This window comes from Hippocampus comes, unplaced genomic scaffold (assembly GCF_001891065.2).
Source record: "Hippocampus comes isolate QL1 unplaced genomic scaffold, H_comes_QL1_v1.1 scaffold28, whole genome shotgun sequence".
NCBI lineage: Eukaryota > Metazoa > Chordata > Actinopteri > Syngnathiformes > Syngnathidae > Hippocampus > Hippocampus comes.
This window is the reverse complement of record NW_017805405.1, coordinates 744,446-759,564: the sequence shown is the minus strand read 5'-3', so window position 1 is coordinate 759,564 and position 15,119 is coordinate 744,446. Positions and strand designations below refer to the sequence as shown.

The 15,119-nt window shown below is 42.9% G+C and overlaps 1 protein-coding gene and 1 long non-coding RNA gene across 5 annotated transcripts in view; one reads left to right on the top strand and one right to left on the bottom strand.

Moving 5' to 3' along the window:
* The window catches only part of sema3b (sema domain, immunoglobulin domain (Ig), short basic domain, secreted, (semaphorin) 3B), a 66,401-nt gene that overhangs the window by 32,350 nt on the left and 18,932 nt on the right, over positions 1 to 15,119 (top strand). For 2 of the 4 annotated variants that reach the window (XM_019873102.1, XM_019873099.1), the window contains exon 1: positions 7,252 to 7,836. The exons of 1 other annotated variant lie outside the window; for it this stretch is intronic. The gene's annotated coding sequence lies outside the window, so the exon portion shown is untranslated. Of the gene's footprint in view, positions 1 to 5,624; positions 5,739 to 7,251; positions 7,837 to 15,119 lie in introns of those variants that run through there. One more of the 4 variants, XM_019873101.1, reaches the window with a different exon arrangement.
* On the bottom strand, positions 7,856 to 10,022 carry LOC109517763 (uncharacterized). Its single transcript, XR_002168608.1, has 3 exons — positions 9,984 to 10,022; positions 9,740 to 9,808; positions 7,856 to 8,411 (listed from the first exon to the last, which is right to left on the bottom strand). It is a non-coding gene; the product is annotated as an uncharacterized LOC109517763 (long non-coding RNA).

Here is a 15,119-nt window from a genome sequence, read left to right as displayed (position 1 = left end):
AATGTATCTAAATGAGAGATTTTGAACGGGTAGACGAAGCAAAACCGCTGCAGTCGATAACAGAAACATTACGAGAAAGAGTGATACTATAATTCTTACATCTGTATGTAAAGGAACAGGGAGATATTTATTTTACTTAGACGTTTGCTTTCATCTTTATGAGTGAACAGACAGAGGTTGGTGTTGGATGCAAGGACAGTTTCCAAGAGAGTATTATGTCGTTGGATGTTTGCTTTGTATGTGATATGGTCCGAACACAGAGCAGTAGGAAGTGGGATCCCACAAACACAGACTCAGGTAAAAAAAATATAGATATATATTTACAGAAAAGCGAGATACCGACAAAGTAAACTAAATGTGATGAATGCCTGTGGAGGCGTTCGTCCCATCTCTGAGCCTCCTGGCACCAGTCAACCGCTTCTCCTCACCAAGCTTGCACCCTTTGCACTCCACATTGCCCCCCCCCACCTGTCAACTCCCTCCTTTCATTTGGTTGGAATCACATCAAAGACCCAAGAGGGAGGATTACAGGTTCCTGTGCCCTCAAGTTTTCCCAAGAAAAGAAGACCCTCCTTTTCTCCCTTCCTACCTGTGACACTCTTGCTCCTTTTTGCCTTTGCTACCCTTCTCTATTGGGGCCCCAATAATCCCTGTGGTGTCAGGGGGTTAGGGGAACATGTCATGGACACACCAACACACACCACAGAAAGTTGTTAGGAGCTTGCATGCTCAGTTTCAAGACAAAGACGGACCCCCTGACGCAATAGCGCATTTCCTCCTTGGCACTGCTGCAACAACAATCTAGTTGGATTTTTTGCATAAAGAAAAGCAGTGGGCGATTTTGAGCATATTTAGAAGACTACTTGAAATGAACCTGTTAGGCTGCTACAAGCAAAAAACACAACCCAGAATTTGAACTTTGGAAAAAGTTCCCAATTGCGTTGAGAGCAAGTTGGTCTGCTATACATGTATGGATACAAATCCATTTTTAATGTTGTGCCAAAAGTACATTTTGCTAACTTCTTTTTACACTCATATGACCATAAATAATGTTAGAGTGTTAATTAAAACCTCCTTTCTGTCATGGCAATGGCTAAAGTACGCACAGATACACGATCGGGCCAAATATGAGAATTTACCCTAGCTTAGGATCAAATTCTGCAAAGCTCAGCACTCTCACTCACACACACACAGACACACAGAAACAAGAGGGTTGCGGGGGTGCTGGAGCCGATCCTAGCTGCCATTGAGTAGTAGGCAGGGGACACCCTGAACTGGTTGCCAGCCAATCACAGGGCACACATCGTCGAACAACCATTTGCGCTCACAGTGTCATGTTGGGACAATTTAGAGTGTTCAATCAGCCTGCCATGCATGTTTTTGGAATGCGGGAGGAAACCGGAGTACCCAAAGAAAACCCACACAGGCACGGAGAGAACATGCAAACTCCACACAGGAAGGCCGGAGCTGGAATCGAACCCTGCACCTTTGTACTGTGAGGCCGACGTGCTAACTAGTCATCCGCCGTGCCCACGGCGGGCAAAGTAAGCTCAAATCTCAAGAAGTTGTAGAGAGTGAGTTTGGGCACTTTTCTAAGCTAAGTTACTCTGTCCTTTCACGCAGTTGTGCGTTTTTGGGTGAAGTCGCTCTTAAAGTCCAGCTAAAACAACCGTGCCTTTTATTTCATGGATCATTGTGTCCCTGTGGTCTGAAAAGATGGTTCTTTGTGGCGAGAATAAATTCTCGCGCATCGCCATGGAAAAGTTAAATGTTAGGCCAAGTTTGAAAGTCACTCACTCACTTGTCATCGCCATCTGAGGCGTTTGGAGTGCATATGTAAATGATCAACACATTTTGTCTTACTTTGATTTTGTTTGAATTATTTCTCTTTGTCACATCATTCGTGACCTTCATAAATAGATTTCAGAAACAGATCAATAAAAACATATTTGGCATTAAAATGCTACACATCAGGGGCTGCAGGGGGGCATAGTGACTCATTCATTTTAGGAGAGTAGGGGGGCACCATGCTGCCCTTCACAGGTCTTTCTTGGTACTGCGACAGCCTTGCAATTGTCGGCATCGATATGAACAAGATCGGCCTCCACCACAGCTGTATACCTTTAAACTGTTTATTTTGAGCCTGTGTTTCCAAGTACAGGAAAGGAAAACTTGAGCGCAAACCTCAGTGTGCCGCTGCACTTGGGTCGCTATTACCATAGCTGTTGAGACGATTATAATAATATCCTTACAAAAATGTTTGAGTCTTTAGCTCCTATGGAACATTTGCTGTGCTGTGAAATACGCAATTGTATAGTTGTTGGACTGATGTAATCCACAGTTTATGCGGTTGGTGTCGGATGGTACACGCCTTACATAGTCACGTAACGCAGTCAGTAGGTGCTTAAGAGGCCAACAGATTTACGTGGCCAACAGTATTGGAATCTATTTTTCTTCAGTGGTTTGGTTTTTTAATGTCCTAAACCTTCCTACACTACTGTAGATGGACACAGTGTGCACATGACTTTGAACTTCGTGGCACTTGCTCTGTCACAAACATCGGATTTGCGTGGATGATAGTGGAGGCTGGGAAGTATCGAAATATGAAATGAACAAAGTCAAAAAACAAAACAACATGGTTTTAAAGTAACACAATAAACCACAACAAAAACAAACAAACCAGAGTGGATTAGCTTTACGTATGAAATAAACCAGGGAATTAAACCAAACTGACGGAACAACAAGGTACACCTGGAGAAAACGCGAGTGTCTGGAGGAAGCTGGTTGTTTGACGCAGGGGACGGTGCTGATGACTACAGTTGGAAACAAAAACCGAGTAAGACAATACATGAAAAGGGATCCAGAGAAAACATGAAACACATCAAAATCGAATCAAAACAAAGTCAACAAAAGCACAGAACATGACATCCTCGTGCTTGTGTGCGTTTGTGCGGCTTCCTCCCACAGTGCACGTGATTTGTGATTGACTGGCAACCGGCCAAGGGTGTATTCGCCGAAAGTCAGCTGGGCGAGGCTCCAGATCACCCATGACATGATGACAAGCGCTACAGAAAATGGATGGATGAAACAACAGCTGGAGACGCACAAACACATTTCTCACGCCACTATTTATTTATTGCGCCATCCCAGTAATCAAATGGATCGTCCCTCTGACTGACTTTGGGGCATGCGTTTTGAGTTCAGCTTCAACTTCGTGAATGTGACTGTAGAAAAATGGAGGCATGAGAACTTGAAAGAGCAGTCAGACTGGACTTGTCCCTCAAGTCAAGTCATTCTATTTCTAATCACCGGAGTATTTTGAGAAGGGCACTCTGGATAAAGATCGACACAAACAGGACGTTGTAGCAGTGAGGCTCAGGGAAAGATTTTCGGATAGGAAGCAACGACACATGCTGGTGTTGATAGCTTGTTACCTGATAAGCTACCTTGCCGTGTGGAAGTGGGGGGAGCTAATTGGCATTTGTATCATATGAGGGATGACATCATCCTACGCACGAAATACGCGTCGGGTGGGAACGAGTGATTTCTGTCATCAGGCTGTCAAAACCAATCAACCGCATGTTCATTTTGGTGACTCATTGCCATGCAGCGAGAATCGTCAATGAGTTCATTCTTGCAGTTTTTAGCTGCTGATAAACAGTGTGGAATGACATTTAAAAATGGCTGTACTGGATTTCTTAGCCATGCCGAAACACTCATTTCATGCACTGATATCAAATCTTCAATCTTTCACGTGCAGTAGCTCTTTTTTTTTTAATATGGAAAAATAGGACAGGGTGAAAACTACTTACAATCAGTGAGCTACATAAAAGAAACTTTCTCTGGCTGTCTGTTTTTGACTTAATATTCAAAGTCATCTTAGAACAGTGATGTTACAAAAGTCAACCTTCATTGAGATTTAACATGAGCCTAAAGCAACTTAGATCAACAGACCTTAGTTGTCCTTTTGAGGCCAGTTGTTGGTAGGCCGATTTCATCGGCTCAATATCACTGCCACATGGCTGGCGCTGGTCAACCGGCCATTTGTTCAGGTTTTGTCTCCATTTTTCTCATAGGTTCATTTGTTTCTGGGTCAAACTGTCAGGACCAAATAACCTCAAGACAATTATTAAGACATTTGATTTCACCTGTCGCACAAGTGTAGAATTAAATTAACCACTTTATATTAAGTCGTGGAAAGAATCATGTTTGAGTGATTTGAAAGAAGATTTTTTTGAAACTTAACTTGAGACCTGAGAACGAGCAAGGCGACATGGGAGTCTGACTATTTTCAATATGACTTCCATTACTTTTTCTTGTTTTCTTAACAGCCCTTTTGCGGCTAAACACATGCAAAGTTAGCATGAACGTCTGCTAATTAGAAGATTTTTAGATAACATGTTCAAGGCAAAATGCATATTAGGGCTCTACGGCAGGGGTCCCCAACCTTTTTTGCCCCACGGACCGGTTTCATGTCAGTCAATATTTTCAGGCCGGATAGATACAACAATATGATATGACCTGCATGAAAAGTATGGTATTTTCGCCACATAATAATAAACACGAATCATGACACGAGGAACGTCCTATCTGGCTGCAACATTCTCTGGTCGCGATCGTAACGTTTAAACTTGCCTTCAAAATAAGACACGCCGCAAATAAAAACTGCATGAAAAATACGACTTACCCACCATCGCCGCTTATTATGCGGAGTAGGCTTGGTGCGTGTGAATCTCCCGTTGAGATAAAGCCGTATTTGCAAAAGGACTCCTGATGCCGTCTATTAAATGTAGCCTTCTCTTTCTTGAAAGTCCTAGGCTACTCTTCTGTCTCCTGGCTGGGCCTTTCCCCCTTCCCAAAGAAACTTCCAAAGACGTTTGTTTTTCATTCATTTTGCAAGCTCCTGGGTTTCATTTCCTATCACGTGACCGAGAAACGCGCGTTCACCTGCGTCAAGAGTGACATACTGTAGACTGATATAATAGAGAATCCGGTAATTTTTCAAAATAAAACATCTTTCAGATTCCGAAATGAATAAAACGGAAGAAATGTAAGCTATTTATTCTTTCTCTGCGGCCCGGCACCAAATGACCCGCGGACCGGTACCAGTCCGCGGCCCGGTGGTTGGACACCACTGCTCTACGGTATGACCAGTGATTGGTGTGTCACATGACTCTGTGAATTGTTCAACTGGTCGCGTTTCTCATCCCAACATTTTCAGTGGATGGGGAAAAAAAAAAGACACATTTTGGTACAGTGACATTGTAGTCTAAGAGTGCCCACTTCCACCGGCAATGCGTTACATCACAACTTTCGTCTTCATTCCATTGGCAGGTGCTAAACTTCACCCGGCAACCCTTGAACAAACGCACAAAACGAACGCCCACCAGGCGGGGTGTGACGCCCAATGAGAGGTCATGGGTCTCACATTAGGGGGAGGGGGCTCGCCACGGTGTGTGTGTGTGTGTGTGTGTGTGTGCATTGTCCGCACAATGTGTGTGTGTGCGTGTGTGTGTGTGTGTGTGTGTGTGTGTGTGCGCTCGCGCGGGCACATTTTATTTTTATTTGCCTCTCCACACCCCTGCTGACCTGTCCATCATAAAGCCTTTATAATGTCTTTACAGGCCGTGATCCTCCCAAAGACTTTGGTCTCCAGCCTCTCTGCTACTGTAATAGGAAAGGAATCAGCTTCTCTCAGGAAACAAACAAAAAAACAAATAACAAAAATCAGCATTGTGGTGAGTCATTGAAGTGCTACGATCCTCACGAGTGGCGTGACTCCCTTCATAAATGTTTCCAGTGGGGTTCATATGTTCTGATTTGACATACAGAGAAGTTCATCGGAGAAAAGAGTTGCAAGATTTTTTAATAGTTGTTGTGTTATATAAAACACATTGCAAACAATTAGTTTCCACCAGTATATCACAAGACAGTTTAATTTGGAGCATGGTCACGCTGCATGAGTTTATGACTGAACTTAATCTTTCCGTGCGGGTCAATTTTGTTCACAAAAACGGGCGAAAGGGCTAAAACTAGAATTGAAAAAAATATTTTCATTGACAAAATAAAAGAAAAACTAACAAAGTACATTTTCCGGTTACATTGGAACTATATTACATCATGTCATTTTAGATATACTCTAACAGTATGTAAACTGGAAATATCACCATATTATATTCATCACTAGTTGGCAGACATACGCTGTATAGAATAATCCTTAATAATAATAATAATAACAATAATAAAAATAATAATAATAATAATAATAATAATGCTGGGCGGTGGACGACTGGTTAGCACTTCACCTCACAGTGCAGAGTTCGTTTCTGACTCTGGCCTTCCTGAGTGGGGTTTGCATATTCAGCCCGTGCTGGGTGGGTTTTCTCTGGGTACTCCGGTTTCCGCCCACATTCTAAAAACATTTGTGGCAGGTTCACGGAACACTCTAAATTGTCCCCTGGCGTGATTGTGAGCGTGAATGATTGTTCGTCTATATGTGCTCTATGATTGGCTGGCAAGCAGTTCAGGGTGTACCCCGCCAGCTGCCCGAAAATAGCTGCGATAGGACACCTGCGACCCTTGTGAGGGTAAGCGAATTAGAAAGTGGAGGGATGGATAATAATGTTCATGAGGAGCAGCACGGTGAGAGACTGGTTAGCATGTCCGCCTCACAGTGCATACAATGAATCAAACACATCAGTCAATGTATCACTGTAGGTGATGATGATGATGATGATGATGTACAGCTATGTGATTAGTCTTCCTTTGATTTTATTGTAAAATACATACATGACATTTCGAGGAGAAAACAATTCTCAACGTTTTGGGTTTTTTTTTGTAAACGGTCACATTAGCTTCAATGCTAGCGCTAACACACACAAAAAAAAATCAAAAGCGTCATGGCTTCTCCTCATCACAAGACAGTTTAGCGTTCAACCATGATTTTCAAGCTGTTATTTTAAGGTTCAGTCACTTTGGTACAGCATATAGACAGACATTCATTCAAACTTTGCCAAGCAATGATTTAAGAATGAACAAATGTGACAGCTGGTTACAATGCAAACATACAGTAGCGCGCACAGATGTACACGAACATGCGGGGACACACACGCGCACACACACACACACACACACACACACACACACACACACACATGCCGCTGCCCCTTTCCACTCCCCTTCCTCTTTCATCCCACCTTTCCCTCCTCCCTCTATCGCTCCATCCCTCCCTTCCTCTCCCCTCTTGAATTAAATCCATTATTCCTGCCTGCTCTCCCTCTGAGCACTTGAGCGCCGCTCAGCTCCCGTGTGCGTGCGTGTGCGCGTGACCCTCTCACATGTGCACGTTAAGAAGACTTTTGTGTGTTTTTTCGAAGTGGAGTTGGAGTGCCGCTGCTCATCAGTGAAAGTGACTGTAGGATCGGGGAGGACCTACCTGTGCTTGTATTTTGGAAGCTTTTCTGAGACAAAAACTGAACTTTTTTGCACTGAGCTGCTCTGTTTGTTTGTTTTTTTACCTTGCAGGTACCGTTCACAGAATTCTTTTCTTTCAACAAATCATTGGATTTTTTTTTTTTTTAATTATTATTATTAAAAGGAATTGCAGACATCGAACCACTTTGTGGTGTGACCAAGTTGGGTATATAAAGTGGAATTGTTTGATTCCTTTGGAAAATTCCTTTTCGTGGACAAGGTGCATGGTGTGGAAAATAGAAGAGGCAATTATTTGGTGAGATGTTTTTCACTATGGATTTGCCAGGCTCAGGTGGACACTGACCCCAATCTTGGGAAGTACTGGACCCTTTTGGTGTTTGGTTTCCAGAAGCAAATGGACAGGTGAGTTTATCCTGACTCGAAGGCAGGAGAACGGAAGATCCTCCGCAGTGTATTTATGGTAGCTCGGGGGAAAGGGCAATTAAGGGATCTTGTTTTCAGATTTTGTTTGGATTGGTTCCAGTCGGAAGTTGTGCTGAGTTCAATGCTGCTTCTGGACTTAACTTGACAGACACGGTGGTCCTGCGCTTATTTATTTCTACATTACATCTTGATTTAGATCGCACTTTCACTAGCAACACTCCATCAGTCTGGCAGTTACATCAATTCTGATTTATTCCAACTATTTTAAGTAACCCCCAATCACCGCCACTGGCCGCTGCAGTTATAACAGCTTCCAAGCTTCTTCTGGCAAGACTTTGTGCATACAAGATGTTGGCGTGTCTGTAGGATTTGTGTTGACATGACGGCAAAGGTGACTGATGTTGGGCACCTGAGAGAAGGTTTGCTGCTTTTGCCCCAAATCTGTTTAAGTTCATCCCAAAATTGTTTGATGGGCTTGCTCCCTTCAGCACCAGATGTGTTGATGGACCTTGCTGTTCAGATCAAGTTGGATGCATGCAAGTGTCCGAAATGTCCTGCGAAGAAAAAGAATAACACATCATGGACTCATGAGTAATATGATAAATTGGATCATGATGAAAAGTGTCAGAAGTTCTTCACATAGAATGACTACACTAAACATAGATGAATGTGCTTCTTTGAGATGTGAAAGAGAGGAAGATAAACCACATGCCAGCGGGGCAAAAATTGACCAAAGTCATGATTTTCTTCCAGTCGTGAACCAAATCAAAAGGTTGCGCAGTCATAGGACAGTCACATCTGCTTGGGAAAAATGATTTGCTCAATTACGTAATGCAACTTGGCCTTCGTGCCTTTTGTCAGGAGACCCACAACAAAAAGCATGGCTCAACAGCCGTATAGTAAGTGACTACAAGTCTTGAGAGGATTTAAGCCGGGAGAAAGACGAGAAAGTGAGACGTTCAGAGGCAGCAAGCCCAGTGGTTCTTGAAAGAGCCACAGAAGAGAACATTAGCGCGTTCTGCTCCTTGCTGGTAAAGAGCCATCTGGACCACAATACCCGATGGAAACTTTCCCAGATTACAAATCAGCCGCTTGCATTTGTCAGATCAAGTCAAAGTTTTAGTTGAAACAGAAACAAAACTATTGACACAAATCACAAATCTTGACTTTCATCTATCTTTCCAAAATAAAACAAAAGAAGCTGTGATAACTCTTCTTGTCCCAAAGCGGTTTTCCATCTGTTCTTTTGTTGTTGTTTTTTTTTCGCGTTCCTTGTCCCTCGACTTGGTCAGCATATTTTAGCCTTGATGTCGATTTGTAGCTTATTCTTTCATTTGCTATTCAATCAGACCTCCCAATATGACAAGATTTTGGAGCACCCTCCCAAAGACACGACTGAAGTAGTGAGCCTTGACTTTAAACTGGACTGACGGTGCTCTTGCATACCCTCTAGTGGCTACTGGGCCGACAAGCAGGTGGCTTTTACAATGCTGTCCCTCCGTACATCCACTTTCTAAAACGATTACGGTGTAATTTTATTTTTTTATTTTTTGCAGTTGTGGGTGAGCTGTTGGGAAAACAGAGGGGGGGGTATTGTAATACAAAGTAACTTGTGTTTCCCCTTTTCATGAATCATAATATACATAATTTCATGTGAACAATCACAATCATTATAATAATAAGACGATCATATTAGCATTTCTTTCTAGTTTTGATCATGTTTCCTTATGAATCCAGTTAGTGGCCCTGTGTTAAAATTTTTCCTCCTTGTCCCTTTGTCTTTTCATTCCACACAAGGAGGCTACAAGACATGCTGCGTTGCAGGCTGGGAAATTCGTTTTCTCCCATAAAGCGAAACAATTGGCCCTTTTCTCTCGGTTACCTATTGTCTCAACTCCCGCGCCATCTCTCTGTTCGTCCCTCCAATCGCGCATGCTGATAGACTGCAGGGCTGAAACAGGCGGGATGTCACGATTGTCATATTCGAGGCCAAGTGAGAGAGTGTGGCTTAACGACCAATGGAAACATGTTTGGTTACATTGCATTTTCAAGAACATCGGCATTGTCCAAATCTCTTTAAATTCCATACTGACTAGCGACGATTGTTTTGATTGAGTGATGCCAACCTTGGGCGGCATGGTGGGCGACTGGTCAGCAGGTCCCCCCTCACAGTGCAGAGGTGCAGCCTTCCTTTGTGGAGTTTGCATGTTTTCCTCGTGCCTGCGTAGGTTTTCTCCGGGTACTCCGGTTTCCTCCCACATTCCAAAAACATGCATGGCAGGCTGACTGAACACTCTAACTTGTCCCTAGGTGTGAACGTGAGCACGGATGGTTGTTCGTCTTTGTGTGCCCTGCAATTGGCTGGCAACCGGTTCAGGGTGTCCCCCGCTTACTGCCCGAAGACAACTGGGATAGGCGCCAGCACACGACCCTTCTGAGGATAAGCAGATTAGAAAATGGATGGATGGATGGATGGAAACCTTAGATAATGAATGGTGGCAAACACATTCGGGATGTATTTTCGGGTCCAGCGCAAGTCTAGCACAAAGGGTGGAGTTTTCTTTCTGTCTGGCATTTTCGTCAACGGGCAAGGCTAGAAAGAGGAGTTTGCACCATTGAGGGAGTGCACACAGCTGACTTGATCAATCAAAGTCCTCCTCTCATTTCCTTTGTATTAACAGCACAGTTGAGGATCACTTGTCTTCAGCATTGCGGAAGCAAAATGTGAATCATTGCATGGAGTCCATGCAGAAGATGGAAGCAAGCAAGTTAGATTTATAAGGAACTGCAAGTAGACCTCCATGAGTGAATGATCGCACGTCACTGCTGCGAAATGGGCACACCTTTCTACTCCTACATCCTCCCCATAGCTGTTCTGCAGTCAAGGGGGGTGTTTTAACAAAATATAATCAAGATAATGCGAGAAATAATTTGTTCAATTAAGTCATTTCTTACAGGATTGAGAGAATTTGATGACATTGAGTGAAATATGATGACATCCACCACACATATCAGCGGAGCCCAAAATCTGTCCACCTGTGCCTAGATCTAATCCGCCAAATCGTGTAACACCACCTGCGTCACAATTTAGAACCACACTTACCTGGTCGAAAGTCTAATCTACTTTTGCGGTGTGCCAAATTCCCAAACATAGTAAACTAGACTTGCCTCGGCACGAAAATAAAGATGTGCCAGTTATTACACCAAGCATACATACAGCTGTCTAAGAAAAACTTGCCCTAAGACTCTTTAATGAAATGCTTATCACTTGTTAATTCATCTTCTATGGATTTTTTTTGAACACATATCATTTTTTTAACATATTCATTTCACACACATATTTTACATTTTACTTTGACTTCAAGATCACTGCTGGGGCAGGTCAGAGACTGTGGGTGGGCTGGATCTGAGTCCCAGGTCATACTTTCAGGTCTGGCCTACAGTATACACCCCACACTTTTCTACTTTTGTATAATTCACAGGTGTCCATGTTGTAAAATGGATACCTGTCACACAGAAAGACGTTGTACATTTGCGCCCTACCCAGAAAATCAGTAATTTCTCTGCAAAAAATAAATAAATAAATCGAGGCTAAAAAAGTGAAGTATAGTAAATTGATAGAATAACATATCTTGTGTTTAGACAAAGAGAGAGTGTGATGAGAATTTCTCTTATCCAACTAAAAACAATCAAGTGCCTTATTTTTGCTGTACACCACAAATCATGATGGCCTACAAGTGGTTTTGTCCCAAAATGGGTTGAGGTGAAGAGCAAGGAAACGTCTGCAAATAAAAATGTTTTATTTATGTCATATTTTGTATAAAAATGAGTTCCCCAGAGGGCAAGAAGTATTTTCCAAAGGAAATCTTTCCACAAAACCATTTTCCTTCTGAGCTGAGACAGACTCATCAGAGATGATAGGCAAATCTCCGGAACTTATTTTCATTTATGTTTTTGTGAAGTCTATCGAGAGGGCTTGGTGTCACATCATGTCACACTTTGTTAGCTCGCGTGCTATACCTCGGAGTTGTCGCCGCTTCGTGATGTGAGACCAAGCCCTCTGAGAATTAGGACACCCCGTTGAATCTCACAAACATGCACAACCGAGCGAGGCCTACGCAATAAAACAAAGGCTAAGGTGGAGAATTTGTTATTGGCATGAATCTTGCTAGCCCGAAGCAATCCATAAATTAGCCGCATCATTGTTCAAGGAAAGAAATTTAGCATTTGAACATGTTAAACCCTTTTACTACTTGGCGTATTCTGTCCGTCTGGATGCCTTGTGACATCTTGCTACCTCTTATGGGTATGTCTTGGTGCTATAAGTGTCTAACCTTTATAAAATTAGTTCAGATGTTCGAAATTAGCATGTGTGTATCCCGCTTTTCATACAGGTACTTGCAGCTGCCATTTGCTTTTTGCCCTCAAACATCCTCGTCTGCAAACACCCTCTCAGCCTCCAACTGTAGCTCATGTCTCTCTTTTCTGTTCTCGAACTTTACAAGTAGTGTTCATAGAAGGCTGCGGGTTAAATGCTAATAGCCATTCATTATATTGTGCTTTACATCGGCTTGCTCTCTAACCTCGCTCTCAAAAGCTTATCACACCCGGAAGGCCGACCGTGCTTTGTCTAGCCGTTGCTATTTAGCCTTTTTTTTTTCTTTTTTGGGATGGGACGCCTTGACCCCCACCTACTCGAAGGAATCTGGCCTTCTCGCTTTCTTTTTTATTCTCAGTCCACTCCCTCTTGGCATGCTGCTGCTGTGTCTATTGGAGCCGAACTGAATAAAAGTGTCAGCGGCCCCAATGGCTTTTTTTCTTTTTTATTAAGATGCATTAAGGAGCTAGCTGGGAGTTTGTGCAATTGTCAGGGAGTGTGTGTGCACAGCTAAGTGCAGAGTGAGAACCTGCGTGTGTGTGTGTGTGTGTGTGTGTGTGTGTGTGTGTGCGTGTGTGAGAGTCTTGAGTGGACTCACACATGTACACACAAACACACAATGAGACTTGTCGCTCTTTTAATAGCAGTCGACAAGAGAGTCAGACTCCAAGGGACGATGACGTGAAAGTATACCCACTGTATGTTGTGTCATTGCGCCACACAACTCCACACAAACCCCCAAGTGCTCACAGACGCGCACAAAAGCGCACACTCACACACAAACCAAAGTCACCACAGAAAAATACAATTCACGCTTTATGAATGCATTTTGCACGGGCACCATAATCACTTCGTGTTGGCAATGAAAATTTAAGGCTTTTTTTTTTTTTTTTTTTTTACACAATCGTGACATGAAAACTGAGCAGACTAAATTTTAAGGGTTCAAAAAAAAAAGAAAAAGACAACACTTCTTTTGTTCAACTCAACAGCAGTGCAATGTGGCACAGGAAGCCAAGATGTGTGCTGTTTCAAAAGCTTGCATGTGCACCTTTGTCCATTCACGCGTGTGAGTGCGTGCATGTGTGTGTGTGTGTGTGTGTGTGTGTGTGTGTGTGCCTATTTTGTGTGTTTGTGTGTGCGTGTACATATATACATACCGCAAGGTATGGGAGTTTTATGTTCCTGTCCTGTTGTGTTGGAGAGACTAGACAGCTGCGTGAGTTTATAAGAGCTTGCTTGTCCCTGTGCCTCAATAGCTTCATTATTCATAAAAAATGTGTGCCAGCAGCCGAGACGTGAGTGCGCATAGCCACAATACATGTATTTTTGAAACACTTTGTTTATATAGGTACAGCACTGTGGAAAAAGTCTCAAACCAGCTTTGTTGTTTTTTCATTTTTCACAACCGCGGTCATTTTGACATCGTCAAAGAGAAAATTTATACAATAACGACAAAACTGTGGTTGCGTACGGGCCAAGGAAAAAGTAATGGCGTCTGCCTTTGTTGTGTTGCGGATGGCATTAAAATAATCCTGCATCCTGCAGAATCATAACCCATCTGTTCACCATGCTCCGTAAATCAGGAAGTAGTCTGCAAGATAAGCCAAGAGATGGACAACACGAGGTTGTTCTTTTTAGAGTTTGGACTTAGTGGATGCTCACACTCTACTGGGTGACATTATGCAGGAGCTTTACCCCACGTTTGTCCATTCCAATTTGGGCTAAGAAGTTGTGCCAGTTGGAAGTACAGCAGTTTAGATTTAATTCATGTAAAATTGTCATTTTACGCAAACTACTCTAAACTCTTCAAATATAGTCACGTCGGGGACAGTGAATAAAGCAGCTCTATCCCCATATAAATGTCAACAGCGACGCGTGAAAAGAGCTGCATTGAAGCAAAAATCATGTTAATGAAGCTGTAAGTAGTCAAAGTACGGAGGGGATAATTAACAACATCGAACAAGACAGTATAAAGCAACATTGTCTCAAATTGGTGAGTGACATTTGTGAGGTGTAATGTCATAAATGCAACTCGTTCTCCTGAAAGACATCATTGTGGCCAGCAGATTTGTGTGTGTGTGTGTGTGTGTGTGTGTGTGTGTGTGTGTGTGTGTGTGTGTGCGCACGCATGTGTGTGATTCGCCAGAGGCCCAGCTCACTTTCGTCAATAGAAGAGTTACTTGTTTAACTTTATAATATGACAATGACATATTCAGTGAATGAGACCACATTTGATCCCAAACACGCAAAAAAACCCAACAAACACAAAGACAACAATTACACAGGGAATCAATCAGAGAATTTAAAACCGACATTAAGGGGTCTGTTTTGATGAACGTAAATCCAGTGTAAATCCGACGTGGCGCATGACGTATCTATGCACGGAAGCACCCATGGTGTTAATTTTGCAGATGAGCGAAGGGTGGCGGATCTGAGAGAAGGGAGGCTGCACCGCTGTTGGAGTGATCGCCGCCGACTTCAATCATGGCTAACCTTTCATTTGCTTTAACCCTTTCATGCACCCTGTAACCTGATCATATGATAAGCTGCCCACTGTAGTAAACGATGTCCCTGAAAGGATTAAATGTGGTGTGCTAGTAGCGCACTCAGTCTTGACATGACGGAAGCAAATCCGTGCCACCCTCAAACGAAGAATGATTAGCTTGACACAAAATGCTTTGCCAAATTGGCAAAAATGATCAAAATCGGGATATGTCGGCAATTGATTTTGAAAAGTATGGTGACACTGGATTAGTTCTGTTCAGTTTTATTCTTCTTTGCTCAAGATCGTCTTGAGTGTTACGAAAAGAACAAAATGGGGATAATTGTCTGCTTCTTTCCAACATTTTTTTCCCATTTTCACTTCATGGATAAGTTGTGCTGA